Raw genomic sequence first — 15,540 nt, 5'->3', positions numbered from 1 at the left:
GCTTTACATTCGCTATTTTCTTCTTTTTATTTTTTTTCTATTTTCTGGGAACATTTAGCGATTTTTGTTCTCATGAGCCGGTTCTGTGCGGAAGGGTATGACGCAGATTACTTCGGAGATGGTTAACTCATTAAAAACAATTATTTCGACTGTTTTAGCCATAATTTACGTAAACGGTCGTGACACGCGGACTTCCTAGGGAGGTCACCCATCCTAGCTCTGCCATCACGCTAGAATGCTTAACTTCATGGTTCTGATTGGGCGAGAGCAGTGCCGCGTGTTGTCCATCGCCGCCCGCCACACGTACTCGAGGAATATAAGAATAAACGTCCCACTCAATGTCGGGTTCGATCTTATCAGTACTAATGCACCGGATCCCATTAGAACTTCGAAGTTAAGCGTGCTTGGGCGAGAGCTGTACTAGGATGGGTGACCCCCTGGGAAGTCCTCGTGTTGCACCCCTTTTCGTGTTTTTCTATTTTTGATTACCTGTTGACAGACGATTTTCGGCTCAAATCATCTGAATCTCGATCGAGAGCTTTTAATTTGCGATTTTCAGCTTCTGTTAAGCTTTTGTTTCTCTAGAAATTCGTTTAGAAGTCCGAAATTCGATTCCGGTTCCATTTTATCGTATCTTAGACATAATAATAGCTTTACATTCGCTATTTTCTTCTTCTTATTTTTTTCAGCTTTCTGTGAACATTTAACGATTTTTGTTGTCGTGAAATGGTTCTGTGCAGAAGGGTATGGCGTAGATTACTCCGGAGACGGCTAACTCATTAAAAAAATTATTTCGACTGTTTTATCCATAATTTACGTAAACGGTCGCGACACGAGGACTTCCCAGGGAGGTCACCCATCCTAGCTCTGCCATCGCGCCAGAAAGCTTAACTTCATGGTTCTATTGTCAATCGCCGCCCGCTTCACACGTACTCGTGGGATCTAAGAATAAACATCCCACTCAATGTTGGGTGCGTTCATACCAGCACTAATGCACCGGATCCCATCAGAACTTCGAAGTTACGCGTGCTTGGGCGAGAGCTGTACTAGGATGGGTGATCCCTGGGAAGTCCTCGTGTTGCACCCCTCTTCGTGTTTTTCTATTTTTGATTACTTATTGACAGACGATTTTCGGCTCAAATCATCTGAATCTCGATCGGGACCAGATAAGCCATGTGAAATCAACGTAGCTCGGACACTGCCAGATTTGGACAAAATTGTAGCCTAATTTGATTGTAAACGGGCAAACGAACGAGACTCGTTGCTTTGCAATGAGCTGGCGAGATTTTAGCCGAATTCCTTCTTTAAGACACTCTAATTTGCGATTTTCCGCTTCTTTTGAGCTTCCGTTTCCTCGAGAAATCCGCTTAGGAAGTCCGAAATTCGATTCCGGTTCCATTTTATCGTATACTAGGCATAATAATAGCTTTAGATTCGCTATTTTCTTCATCTTATTTTTTTTCTATTTTCTGGGAACATTTAGCGATTTTAGTTGTCGTGAGCCGGTTCTGTGCGGAAGGGTATGACGCAGATTACTCCGGAGACGGTTAACTCATTAAAAACAAATATTTCGACTGTTTTAGCTATAATTTACGTAAACAGTCGCGACACGAGGACTTCCCAGGAAAGTCACCCATCCTAGCTCTGCCATCGCGCCAAAACGCTTAACTTCTTGGTTCTGATTTTGCGAGAGCAGTGCCGCGTGTTGTCCATCGCCGCCAGCTCCACACGTACTCGAGGGATATAAGAATAAACGTCCCACTCAATGTCGGGTTCGATCATACCAGCACTAATGCACTGGATCCCATCAGAACTCCGAAGTTAAGCGTGTTTGGTCGAGAGCAGTACTAGATGGGTGACCCCTTGGGATGTCCTCGTGTTGCACCCATTTACGTGTTTTTCTATTTTCGATTACTTGTTGACAGATGATTTTCGGCTCAAATCATCTGAATCTCGATCGGGACCTGATAAGACATGTGAAATAAACGTAGCTCGGGCCTTGCCGGATTTGGACAAAATTGTAGGCTAATTTTATGGTAAACGTGCTAACAAACGAGACTCGTTACTCAGCAATGAGCTGACGAGATTTTAGCCGAATTCCTTCTCTAAGACCCTCTAATTTGCGATTTTCCGCTTCTGTTAAGCTTCCGTTCCTAAATATGTTTAGGAAGTTTGAAATTCGATTCCAGTTCTATTTTATCGTATCCCAGGCAAAATAATAGCTTTACATTCGCTATTTTCTTCTTCTAATTTTTTTCTATTTTCTGGGAACATTTATAGATTTTTGTTGTCGTGAGCCGGTTCGGTGCGGAAAGGTATCACGCAGATAACTCTAGAGACGGTTAACTCATAAAAAAAAATTATTTCGACTGTTTTAGCTATAATTTACGTAAAAGGTCACGACACGAGGACTTCCCAGGATGGGCGACCCCCTGGGAAGTCCTTGTGTTGCACCTCTTTTCGTGTTTTTCTATTTTTGATTACTTGTTCATAGACGATTTTCGGATCAAATCATCTGAATCTCGATCGGACCAGATAAGACATGTGAAATCAACGTAGCTCGGGCACTGCCGGATTTGGACAAAATTGTTGGCTAATTTGATTGTAAACGGGCAAACAAACGAGACTCATTACTCTGCAATGAGCTGACGAGATTTTATCCGAATTCCTTCTCTAAGACCCTCTAATATGTGATTTTCTGCTTTTTTTAAGCTTCCGTTTCCTCGAGAAATCTGTTTAGGAATTCCGAAATTCGATTCCGGTTCCATTTTATCGTATCCGAGGCATAATAATAGCTTTACGTTCGATATTTTCTTCTTCTTATTTTTTTTCTATTTTCTGGGAACATTTAGCGATTTTTGTTGTCGTGAGCTGGTTCTGTCGGAATGGTATGACGCAGATTACAACGGAGACGGTTAACTCATTAAAAACAATTATTTCGACTATTTTACTATAATTTACGTAAACGGTCGCGACACAAGGACTGCCCAGGGAGGTCACCCATCCTAGCTCATCCATTGCGCCAGAACGCTTAACTTCATGATTATTGGGCGAGAGCAGTGACGTGTGTTGACCATCGCCGATCGCGCCACACGTACTCGAGGGATAAGAATAAACATCCGACTCAATGACGGGTGCGATCATTCCAGCACTAATGCACCGGATCCCATTAGAACTCCGAAGTTAAGCGTGCTTGGGTGAGACCAGCACTAGGATGGGTGACCCCTTGTGAAGTCCTGTGTTGCACCCATTTTCGTGTTTTTCTATTTTAATTACTTGTTGACATACGATTTTCTGCTCAAATCATATGAATCTCGATCGGGACAAAATAAGATATGTGAAATCAACATATCTAGGGCACTGCCGGATTTGGACAAAATTGTAGCGTAATTTGATTGTAAACGGTCTTAGCCGAATTCCTTCTCTAAGACCTTCTAATTTGCGATTTTCCGCTTATGTTAAGCTTCCGTTTTCTCAAGAAATCCGCTTAGGAAGTCCGAAATTCGATTACGGTTCCATTTTATCGTTTCCTTGGTATAATAATAGCTTTACATTCGCTATTTTCTTCTTTTTATTTTTTTTCTATTTTCTAGAAACATTTAGTGATTTTTGTTGTCGTGAGCCGGTTCTGTGCGGAAGGGTAAGACGCAGATTACTCCGAAGACAGTTAACTCATTAAAAACAATTATTTCGACTGTTTTAGCCATAATTTACGTAAACGGTCGCGACACAAGGGCTTCCCAGGGAGGTCACCCATCCTAGATCTGCCATCGCACCAGAACGCTTAACTTCATGGTTATGATTGGGCGAGAGCAGTGCCGCGTGTTGTCCATCGGCGCTCGCGCCACAAGTCCTTGTGTTGCACCCCTTTTCGTGTTTTTCTATTTCTGATTACTTGTTGACAGACGATTTTCGGCTCAAATCATCTGAATCACGATCGGGACCAGATATGACATGTGAAATCAACGTAGCTCAAGACACTGTTCAGATTTGGACAAATTGTAGCCTAATTTGATTGTAAACGGTCTAACGAACGAGACTCATTACTCCGCTATGAGCTGGCGAGAATTTAGCTGAATTCCTTCTCTAAGACACTCTAATTTGCGATTTTCGCATCTGGTTCAGCTTCCGTTTCCTCGAGAATCCGCTTAGGAAGTTGCGAAATTCGATTCCGGTCCATTTAATCGCATCATAGGCATAATAATATCTTTACATGCTCTATTTCTTCTTTTTATTTTTTTTCTATTTTCTGAGAACATTTAGCGATTTTGTTCTCATGACCCGGTTCTGTTCGGAAGGTATGACGCAGATTACTTCGGAGATGGTTAACTCATTAAAAACAAGTATTTCGACTGTTTTAGCCATTAATTTACGTAAACGTCCGCGACACGCGGACTTCCAGGGAGGTCACCCATCCTAGCTCTGCCATCACGCCAGAATGCTTAACTTCATGGTTCTTATTGGGCGAGAGCAGTGCCGCGTGTTCTCCATCGTCGCCCGCTGCCACACGTACTCGAGGGATATAAGAATAAACGTCCCACTCAATGTCGGGTTCGACATACCAGCACTAATGCACCGGATCCCATTAGAACTCCGACAGTTAAGCGTGCTTGGGCGAGAGCTGTACTAGGATGGGTGACCCCTTGTGAAGTCCTCGTGTTGCACCCCTTTTCGTGTTTTTCTATTTTTGATTACCTGTTGACAGACGATTTTCGGCTCAAATCATCTGAATCTAGATCGAGAGCAGATAAGACAAGTGAAATCAACTTAGCTCGGGCACTACCGGATTTGGACAAAATTGTAGTCTAATTTAATTGTAAACGGGCAAATGAATGAGACTCGGTACTCCGCAATGAGCTGGCGAGATTTTAGCCGATTCCTTCTCTAACACCCTTTAATTTTCGGTTTTCAGCTTCTGTTAAGCTTTTGTTTCCTCTAGAAATCGCTTTAGAAAGTCCGAAATTCGATTCCGGTTCCATTTTATCGTATCCCAGGCATAATAATAGCTTTACATTCGCTATTTTCTTCTTCTTATTTTTTTCAGTTTTCTGGGAACATTTAACGATTTTTGTTTTCGTGAGCTGGTTCTGTGCGGAAGGGTATAACGCAGATTACTCCGGAGACGGTTAACTCATTAAAAAAATTATTTCGACTATTTTATATCATAATTTACGTAAACGGGTCGCGACACGAGGACTTCCAGGGAGGTCACCCATCCTAGCTCTGCCATCGCGCCAGAAAGCTAACTTCATGGTTCTGTTGTCAATCGCCGCCCGCTTCACATGTACTCGAGGGATATAAGAATAAACATCCCACTCAATGTCGGGTGCGATCATACCAGCACTTAATGCACCGATCCCATCAGAACCTCGAAGTTAAGCGTGCTTGGGCGAGAGCAGTACTAGGATGGGTGACCCCTGGGAAGTCCTCGTGTTGCACCTCTTTCGTGTTTTTCTATTTTGATTACTTATTGACAGACGATTTTCGGCTCAAATCATCTGAATCTCGATCGGGACCAGATTAGCCATGATGAAATCAACAGTAGCTCGTGCACAGCCAGATTTGGACAAAATTGTAGCCTAATTTGATTGTAAACGGGCAAACAACGAGACTCATTGCTCTGCAATGAGCTGGCGAGATTTTAGCCGAATTCCTTCTCTAAGACACTCTAATTTGCGATTTTCCGCTTCTGTTGAGCTTCCGTTTCCTCGAGAAATCCGCTTAGGAAGTCCGAAATTCGATTCCGGTTCCATTTTATCGTATCCTAGGCATAATAATAGCTTTATATTCGCTATTTTCTTCATCTTATTTTTTTTCTATTTTCTGGGAACATTTAGCGATTTTAGTTGTCGTGAGCCGGTTCTGTGCGGAAGGGTATGACGCAGATTACTCCGGAGACGGTTAACTCATTAAAAACAATTATTTCGACTGTTTTAGCTATAATTTACGTAAACGATCGCGACACGAGGACTTCCCAGGAAAGTCACCCATCCTAGCTCTGCCATCGCGCCAAAACGCTTAACTTCTTGGTTCTGATTTTGCGAGAGCAGTGCCGCGTGTTGTCCATCGCCGCCAGCTCCACACGTACTCGAGGGATATAAGAATAAACGTCCCACTCAATGTCGGGTTCGATCATACCAGCACTAATGCACGGATCCCATCAGAACTCCGAAGTTAAGCGTGTTTGGTCGAGAGCAGTACTAGGATGGGTGATTCCTTGGGATGTCCTCGTGTTGCACCCATTTACGTGTTTTTCTATTTTCGATTACTTGTTGACAGATGATTTTAGGCTCAAATCATCTGAATCTCGATCGGGACCTGATAAGACATGTGAAATAAACGTAGCTCGGGCCCTGCCGGATTTGGACAAAATTGTAGGCTAATTTGATGGTAAACGGGGAAAACAAACGAGACTCGTTACTCAGCAATGAGCTGACGAGATTTTAGCCGAATTCCTTCTCTAAGACCCTCTAATTTGCGCATTTCCGCTTCTGTTAAGCTTCCGTTTCCTCGATAAATATGTTTAGGAAGTTTGAAATTCGATTCCAGTTCCATTTTATCGTATCCCAGGCAAAATAATAGCTTTATATTCGCTATTTTCTTCTTCTTATTTTTTTTTCTATTTTCTGGGAACATTTATAGATTTTTGTTGTCGTGAGCCGGTTCGGTGCGGAAAGGTATCACGCAGATAACTCTGGAGACGGTTAACTCATAAAAAAAATTATTTCGACTGTTTTAGCTATAATTTACGTAAACGGTCACGACACGAGGACTTCCCAGGATGGGCGACCCCCTGGGAAGTCCTCGTGTTGCACCTCTTTTCGTGTTTTTCTATTTTTGATTACTTGTTCATAGACGATTTTCGGCTCAAATCATCTGAATCTCGATCGGGACCAGATAAGACATGTGAAATCAACGTAGCTCGGGCACTGCCGGATTTGGACAAAATTGTTGGCTAATTTGATTGTAAACGGGCAAACGAACGAGACTCATTACTCTGCAATGAGCTGACGAGATTTTATCCGAATTCCTTCTCTAAGACCCTCTAATATGTGATTTTCTGCTTCTTTTAAGCTTCTGTTTCCTCGAGAAATCCGTTTAGGAAGTCCGAAATTCGATTCCGGTTCCATTTATCGTATCCGAGGCATAATAATAGCTTTACGTTCGATATTTCTTCTTCTTATTTTTTTTCTATTTTCTGGGAACATTTAGCGATTTTTGTTGTCGTGAGCCGGTTCTGTGCGGAAGGGTATGACGCAGATTACTCCGGAGACGGTTAACTCATTAAAAACAATTATTTCGACTGTTTTAGCTATAATTTACGTAAACGGTCGCGACACGAGGACTTGCCAGGGAGGTCACCCATCCTCACTCTGCCATCGCATTAGAACGTTTAACTTCATGGTTCTGATTGGGCGAGAGCAGTGCACGTGTTGTCCATCGCCGCCCGCGCAACACGTAGTAGAGGAATATAAGAATAAACATCCCACTCAATGTCGTGTTCGATCATACCAGCACTAATGCACTGGATCCCATCAGAACTCGAAGTTAAGTGTGCTAGTGCTAGGGCAGTACTAGGATGGGTGACCCCCTGGGAAGTCCTCGTGTTTGCACCCCTTTTCGTGTTTTTCTATTTTTGATTACTTGTTGACAGACGATTTTTCGGCTCAAATCATCTGAATATCGATCGGCACTAGATAAGACATGTGAAATCAACGTAGCTCGGGCTCTGTCGGATTTGGAAAAATTGTAGCCTAATTTGATTGTAACGGGAAAACGAACGAGACTTTTTACTCCGCAATGAGCTGGCAAGATTTTTAGCCGAATTCCTTCTCCTAAGACCCTATAATTTGCGATTTTCCGCTTTTGTTAAGCTTCCGTTTCTTCGAGAAATCCGCTTAGGAAGTCCGAAATTGGATTCCGATTCCATTTTATCGTATCGCAGGCATAATAATAACTTTACATTCGCTAATTTTTTTCCTATTTTTTTTCTATTTTCTGGGAACATTTAGCAATTTTTTTTGTCGTGAGCCGGTTCTGTGCGGAAGGGTATGACGCAGATTACTCCGGAGACGGTTAACTCATTAAAAACAATTATTTCGACTGTTTTATCAATAATTTACGTAAACGGTCGCGACACGAGGACTTTCCAGGGAGGTCACCCGTCCTAGCTCTGCCATCCGCGCCAGAACGCTTAACTTCATGGTTCTGATTGGGCGAGAGCAGTGCTGTAATGATCATGGGCCATTAGGCTGAACCAACAAAGGCCTCTGCCCATACCCACGCACCACTACTGGTCCATGGGTCGTTAGGATGGTCCAGCATGGGCCGAGGCCTTTGTTGGTTCATCCTAATGGCCCATGATTCGTTACAAAAAAAGGGCGCCTTTTTTTGTAACGATCATGGGCCATTAGGCTGAACCAACAAAGGCCTCGGCCCATACCCACGCACCACTACTGGTCATGGGTCGTTAGGATGGTCCAGCATGGGCCAATGCACCGTCACTCATAGAATATCTCACCCCTGGTAAGTGGTTCTTTCTCCTTCCCTAACACTTGAACCCAGGACCTCCAGACTTAAGTACCTAGATTCCTAAGTGTTGGTACCAGTTGAGAATTTAGTCTTTTTATATTATTTTAGCCCTTATGAACCACGACTCGACCCCCGTGAACCATTTTTTCAATTTTCCCAAGTTTTAAAAACTCTAATGACCCAAAATCTTCGACCCCGAGCCATCTCTTGATTTTCACGAGATACCCCCGAACCATGTTGATCCAAAACTTGACCAACATCCTAAAGTACCCTACTGGACCCATATATCCCACGTAAAACACCCCTAACCAAAAAAACGAGCCCCATACTCCTCTACCATAAGCTGGCCGAGAAATCCTTGTTGGACAAGGACTCTTGATCAAGCTTCCCTGCCCCTACCAACGAACCCAGCCACCAAACCAACCTGTTGTGCACTCCCTAAGGACTCTAAGGACTCGACCTGACCTAGCCCAGGCCCCCTGGACCACGCCCATCAGCCTGCAACAAGCCCAGAACCCTACACGCAATTCCCCTTGATTCTCGGGTGGGAGTCATAGCTTGCTAGGACTCCTTCCCAGCCCTTGAATGCGAGTCCTAGCATGGCTAGGACTCTCTCCCTAACTCACCCACGACCTTGGTTAACCCGTGGAACCAGCCAACCAAGCCCTAGCCCCTGCAACAATAAAACCGAACCCCTTTGCTCCATGACAGAAGGTTGCTGCACAGCTTGTGTTCTATTTCGTGTGTGGTGTTAAGGTGATTATCTAGGACTCTAAATCCCGTGTAAAATCATGCCTAAACATAACCTATATCGTGGCAGCTCGTATATACATGTAAAGGACAAAAGTTTGAATCAAAATCATGCTTGGAATTTCATGGATTGCATAAAAACGAAAATAATTCAAAGTGTCACTTGTTTCCCAAAATTTTCATGCATAAAAATATAATATGATGTGATGATGGTTTGAAGGGAAGAATATGTGAGCCTATGCGTAATTTACGCACGAAAAACCATTGACGATGACGAAGAACGGAGCAAGAACCTTGGCTAAGACTTTCCCTTGGCAACGCTCGAAAGTTTGCCTCAATTTTTAAGAATGTGTGTGCCGTGTAATCTAGGTATTTTCAGAATTGTGGCCGTGTGCTTTTGAAATAATCGTAGGTTATGGGAAAGGTTTACATATTATATACTTAATTAAACACTAACAAGGCTTTAGGCCTATTAAGCCCCTAATTAAGCCAATTAGTCTTTAATTAGAATTAAATAAAATGTTAGTAAAGTTTTGGTAAAAATAGTTTGGGAATTAAATGGCGGGGTTGCCAAAAAGTTCGTATTTTTTATTGAAAAACCCACACCGATAAAATTTACGTCACGACGTATAAAATCAACATGCAAGTATCGAAATTTAAGGGACCAAAATGCAATATTTCAAAAGATTGGGGACCTAAGGGCAATTTACGAACGTTTAAGGGCTGAATCAAAATTTTCGAAATAATATAAGGATTTATTTGTTGTCCATCGCCACCCGCGCCACACGTACTCGAGGGATATAAGAATAAACATCCCACTCAATGTTGGGTGGGATCATACCAGCACTAATGCACCGGATACCATCAGAACTCGGAAGTTAAGCGTGCTTGGGCGAGCAGTACTAGGACGGGTGACCCCCTGGGAAATCCTCGTGTTGCACCCTTTTTTGTGTTTTTCTATTTTTGATTACTTGTTGACAGACGATTTTCGGCTCAAATCATCTGAATCTCGATCGGGACCAGATAAGACATGTGAAATCAACGTAGCTCGGGCACTGCCGGATTTGGACAAAATTGTAGCCTAATTTGATTGTAAACGGGCAAATGAACGAGACTGATTACTCTGCAATGAGCTGGCGAGATTTTAGCCGAATTCCTTCTTTAAGACCCTCTAATTTGCGATTTTCAACTTCTGTTAAGCTTTCGTTTCCTCGAGAAATCCGTTTAGGAAGTCCAAAATTCGATTCCGGTTCCATTTTATCGTATCCTAGGCATAATAATAGCTTTACATTCGTTATTTTCTTCTTCTTATTTTTTTTTCAATTTTCTGGGATCATTTAGCGATTTTTGTTGTCGTGAGCCGGTTCTGTGCGGAAGGGTATGACGCAGATTACTCCGGAGATGGTTAACTTATTAAAAACAATTATTTCAACAGTTTTAGCTATAATTTACGTAAACGGTCGCGACACGAGTACTTTCCAGGGAGGTCACCCATCCTAGCTCTGGCATCGCGCCAGAACGGTTAACTTCTTGGTTCTGATTGGGCGAGAGCAGTGCCGCGTGTAACGTCCCGAAAATCGAAAAGTCCACATAAACCACATGCATGCAAATTATTAAATTCTTTGGTATTTCATTAAATTATTTTAAAGCATAAAATGTATTTTTATTTTATTAAATTGTGTTTAATTATTTTTATGCATTTTATGCATAATTCATGCATGGTAGAATTTATTCCATACATTTTATAAGTTCATGCATTAAGGTTTTTAAGTTGCATTTCGCTCTTGAACGAGGATCAGAGACCGGAGAATTTTCAAGAAAATTATTTTTATTACACGATTAAGTTCTATTAATTAATACAAGATGTTTTAAAGGTGTTTTTCAAGAATTGAGATTTATTGGGTATTTTTATCTGCAGAATTTTATTTTTACCCGGTAAGCAAATTTTATCGAATCAGGGGACTTTTTGAGGGTTCGGCTAATATTTTCAAAAACTTTTCATCACGAAATATTTTTCGGGAGTGTGTTTGGACTTAATGAGACTACTTTTAAGCTTGTTGGGCTTAAAATCCTTTTTAAATCTTTAATTAGAAACTTATGGCCTATTATATTTTAATTAACTACCTAATAAATCCCTATGGACCCACTACACCTAACATTACCCTCCCCAATCATCCGACACCCTCACTCCCATCTCAACATTTTCATAGACATCCCAGCAGCTGAAAGCACGGCCATTTCCATTCAAGGCGTAATAAAATTCTCCGACTTGATTTCCGACGCTCGTTCTTCGGTTTTCTAGCGAAATATTTTCACCAGGCACGCTCTATATCATTCTTCTGCATCATACACGTTTTATATACTGAGTTTGGTGTTCATGCATGAAAAGTTTCGATCCAAGCTTGTCTATGGAAGATCTTTGATTTTCTTGTGTTTATTGCATTCTTTTTGTTTCAAGTCTCACATTTTCTTGAATTGTGCAAGGAGGCTGCCGTTTTGTTGATGCTAAGGGACTGTTTAGAGCAGGTTAGTGGAGTCATGAGGCTGGTGTAAGGTTCGGTAGGTTTGGAGTGAAGGCCGAGATGTGTAGCGGCTTGGGGTTTCTCGTTTTCTTTGTCTAGATCGGTGGGTAGGTGAAGTCTGGTGGTGCAAGGGCGACTCTAGACCTTGAATAGACTCTGGTGGGTCTGAACCATGGTCTGGAAATGCACGAACGCTGCTGGTCTTGTCCTAGAATCCGCAAGGGAAGAGTTGGACGAGTTGGGTTCGATTGGTGTTGTGGGGAGTGTAGCGATAGGGTGATCTACGCCTGATGCATGAGGCTGATGGCGTGGGTGCAGTAGGTTCAGGGGAGCCCTATGGTGGTCTAGGAAAGGCTGAGACGTGCCTGGTTCCATCGGTGTTGGGCTAAGACGCGAGAATAGGGAGGTAGTGTAGTAGGGTAGGCGAAAGGGGAAGAGGCTGATTTCCAGCATCTTGTAAGGCCTGATCGAATGGTTTAAGCGACGGGTCTGGATGTTTATAAGGCCTTTTAAGTGTTTATTAGGTGTGGTAAAATGTTGGGAAAAATACGGTTAAGTTTCGAGTCGATTCGGCTTAAAACCGGGACACCGGTCCAAGTTTTAAAACAATTCAGTTAAGTTATAAAATGGGCTCGAGTTTACGTTTAGGGATGCTTTTAAATATGTTTTGGGATATTTTAAGGAATTTGGTAAGCTTCGGATCAAAATAATGAGTTTTGGATTTATCCGGGATTTAGTCGCAACACGAAACGTTAATTACAGAATTAATTGAAACGCTAGATTTAAGCTTAATTAAATTATGAAAAATTATATTTAAAGTCAAATAATTATAAGAAGTCTAAGTTTTTAATTTGGGAATTTTATGCTAAGGTTTGGTTTAATTCGGGATTAAAGCGCGTTAATATGTTATGTTTAAAAATTAATTTAAAATTCATCGATTTAAGCCAAATAAAAATATGGGAAAATTTTTGTAGGCTTAAATAATTATTTGGGACATGTTAGAGTCAATGGAATTAAGAAAATGTCAAAAACGTGAAATTTTACGTCTAAGGGCAAAATGGTAATTTTTGGGTTTCCAGGGGCAAAATGGTCATTTTGCACCCGGGGTTAGATGTTGGTCCTGGCAGCGCCATGAGCACAAATTTACTATATTTTAAAGTTTTATGCATCATGATCACGATTTTTAAGATTTTATGAAAATATACGTTGCATGCTTGGTTTAAAGGAAAAATTACGTATATGCATGTTTTTATTAAGTGGTGAATATCATGATACGATAGAGCTGATACGATAGAGCTGATACGAAAGTCACAACTAATGAACTGAATTCAGTTAAAAGAAAATGTTTAAGTTTATGATGACATGATTTAATACGATATGATTTGATACGACATGTTTATATTCATGTTTTAAAGTTTATGAAAGGTATGTTGGCATTATGATTTTACAATACACGTTTATGTTATGCTTTTAAGTTCATGAAAGATATGTTGAGTATGATATTTTTCACTGCTGTGTGCTATGTATATGTACTTGTTATTCCTGGTATAGGTGTGTTGATTCTTTAGACTCACTAGGCGTGTGTGATGCAGGTGAGCTAAATGTTGAGGAGACTATAGGTGCCAAACTCTGAGTAGGCAGACCTGGTGCGATGACACGACCCGAGGACCACATGTTTTCCGCATTACGATTTATGAGATTGAGAGGAAATGAATATTTTCACACGTTGATGATTTTAAGATTTTTATTAGTTTATGTTTTCGTATGATTGTAGATGAGTTTTGTTATTTTTTTACTGTCAAATTATTACGATTATTTTAAATGTTATTTCGAAAATGCGAGCTTTTATTTAAAAAAAATGTCCAGTAGAATTTTAAAAATGAGTGAGACGTTACAGTTGGTATCAGAGCAAGGGCCATGTATAGGGTTGTGCCACCGCCAGTTTCTGCAGCTCAGTCTTCAAGCCTCAAGTCTGTAAGCTTTTATGATTTCAATGTTTTCAATGTTTTACTCATATCACCTGCATGTTAACATGATTTACGCTTTATGATGATTTATTGTATATGTTTAACTGCTTTTATGATTTAAGGATTTACTGTTTTAAAAACTAGATTAAATTGCATGTTGGTTACGTTTGGAATTGGACGTGTCTAAGAATTCGAATATTGGTCTTTAGGAGAAGTGGATAATGATTTGATTATACCGATTTTTAGGTTAGAAGTACTGATGTTCTACTCTTTGGGGTAATAAGTTAATCTTGAAAGTTATGAATGCTTTTGGGACTTGTAGAATTTCTTAGAAATTATTGATAGTTCGTGGTTGCTAGTTGAATTAATTTTTGATGAATCCATACAAGGATTAATGATTCGAAAACTACGACGATCTTTGTAAGTATAAAAACGTTGAATTTATTTAGGATGCATGCTCTACCTAATGGGACCTAAGGATTTAATTGAATTGATTGAGAATTTAAAGGACCTAATTGTAATAACCAATAATTGAGGACCTGAGTGCAACAATAAAATTCTAAGGGACTATTTCGAATTTACCAAACTTTGGGACTAAATTTTTAGTTTTGAGAATTTTAAGGTTTAATGAGGCCAAGTCGAAAATTTTATGGAAAAAAAATGCAAATTTCGAGGAGTTATAAAGCCAAAATTGTAATCTTTGACAATTTTAAGGACCAAATTGTAAATTTTGAAATTTTGAGGATTAAAATTCGAACTTTTGAGGAACACTTGGGTAAAATCAGTAATTTTCGAGGTTATGAGAATTGATCTTGGGTCTAATAAAGTTAAGATTATTGAATTTTATGTTACGAGAAACCTATAAAATGGGATTAGGAACGCCAAGAACTTATGGGTAATTTTTGGATTCTCGAGATTAAGAACAAATTCGGATAATATTCGAGGAAAGTAAGAACTAATTTTGAAATTTTTAAGAAATTTAGGGATTTGTTTAGCAGTAAGTGAGAATTGAATGGTTTAAATGATAAGACTTTTCGGTTATTTGAGCTTGAAGAGATAATTAGAACTTGGTTAAAATCTGGGTTATAATGTAATAAGGAATGACAATCAAGGGCATTGTAGGATGATTCAATATTGGGCTTGAAAATCTAAATGTTAATGGAATAAGACAATGGAAAAAAATTAAGAATTTAGAGTGATAACAATTTAAGGTAAAGTGATCATTTAGTCAAGTTACAAGATTAGACATTAAGTTAACTTATTTTTGAGGACTTAAGGTTTGATGTAGCATAAGTTTTAATCATGATCTTAAGAGTTAAAATTATATCTTTGTTGGAATTTAAATTTTTCTAGAAAGTTGGGTATGTTTGATGGTTAGGTTACTCGATAGATGCATGTAAGAATTGAGGTAGACACCTCGTCTTGAGGAATTTTTGGTAAGTTATTAAGAAACTTGAGAATAAGTGAATATGTGTGTTGGAATTATGTTATCTAATACTATTTGGGTCGCGTAAGCTTGAATTTTAAGTTTATGGAATACGTGTTCATACGGAAATTTTGGGTGAAAAAATAATAATAATAATAAAAAAGAATTAGTTGTGTTCAACATAAGTTATCACTTAATGAATATTAAGATTTTTATAGAGTGAGAAATCTAAAAAGCTTGATATGGGGATTCTAGAACTCTATGGAGTATAAGTGAAGTTGATTTATTAGAGTTAGTCTAAGGCTCCCATGGGATGACTTAATAAGTTTATACGCTAGTATGT

At 40.0% G+C, this 15,540-nt stretch overlaps 6 non-coding genes and 3 pseudogenes across 6 annotated transcripts; all 9 read left to right on the top strand.

Annotated features, from left to right (window-relative positions):
* Positions 1-343: 343 nt before the first annotated feature.
* LOC142507863 (5S ribosomal RNA) lies at positions 344-462 on the top strand. The gene has a single exon (XR_012806104.1). It is a non-coding gene; the product is annotated as a 5S ribosomal RNA (ribosomal RNA).
* Positions 463-969: 507 nt separating this feature from the next.
* LOC142508216 (5S ribosomal RNA) lies at positions 970-1,087 on the top strand. Its single transcript, XR_012806441.1, has one exon. It is a non-coding gene; the product is annotated as a 5S ribosomal RNA (ribosomal RNA).
* A 683-nt stretch (positions 1,088-1,770) lies between these two features.
* LOC142510845 (5S ribosomal RNA) lies at positions 1,771-1,888 on the top strand (annotated as a pseudogene).
* A 1,244-nt stretch (positions 1,889-3,132) lies between these two features.
* LOC142509067 (5S ribosomal RNA) lies at positions 3,133-3,250 on the top strand. Its single transcript, XR_012807256.1, has one exon. It is a non-coding gene; the product is annotated as a 5S ribosomal RNA (ribosomal RNA).
* A 1,299-nt stretch (positions 3,251-4,549) lies between these two features.
* Positions 4,550-4,668, top strand: LOC142509602 (5S ribosomal RNA). Its single transcript, XR_012807768.1, has one exon. It is a non-coding gene; the product is annotated as a 5S ribosomal RNA (ribosomal RNA).
* A 656-nt stretch (positions 4,669-5,324) lies between these two features.
* Positions 5,325-5,442, top strand: LOC142509884 (5S ribosomal RNA). Its single transcript, XR_012808030.1, has one exon. It is a non-coding gene; the product is annotated as a 5S ribosomal RNA (ribosomal RNA).
* A 682-nt stretch (positions 5,443-6,124) lies between these two features.
* Positions 6,125-6,242, top strand: LOC142511954 (5S ribosomal RNA; annotated as a pseudogene).
* A 1,256-nt stretch (positions 6,243-7,498) lies between these two features.
* On the top strand, positions 7,499-7,617 carry LOC142512106 (5S ribosomal RNA; annotated as a pseudogene).
* Positions 7,618-10,109: 2,492 nt separating this feature from the next.
* Positions 10,110-10,226, top strand: LOC142510302 (5S ribosomal RNA). The gene has a single exon (XR_012808424.1). It is a non-coding gene; the product is annotated as a 5S ribosomal RNA (ribosomal RNA).
* The last annotated feature ends 5,314 nt before the right edge of the window (positions 10,227-15,540 follow it).

The sequence above is a fragment of the Primulina tabacum genome, chromosome 10 (genome assembly GCF_025594145.1).
Source record: "Primulina tabacum isolate GXHZ01 chromosome 10, ASM2559414v2, whole genome shotgun sequence".
Lineage (NCBI taxonomy): Eukaryota > Viridiplantae > Streptophyta > Magnoliopsida > Lamiales > Gesneriaceae > Primulina > Primulina tabacum.
Note: the sequence above shows the minus strand (reverse complement) of the source record. Positions and strands in the feature narration are given on the sequence as shown.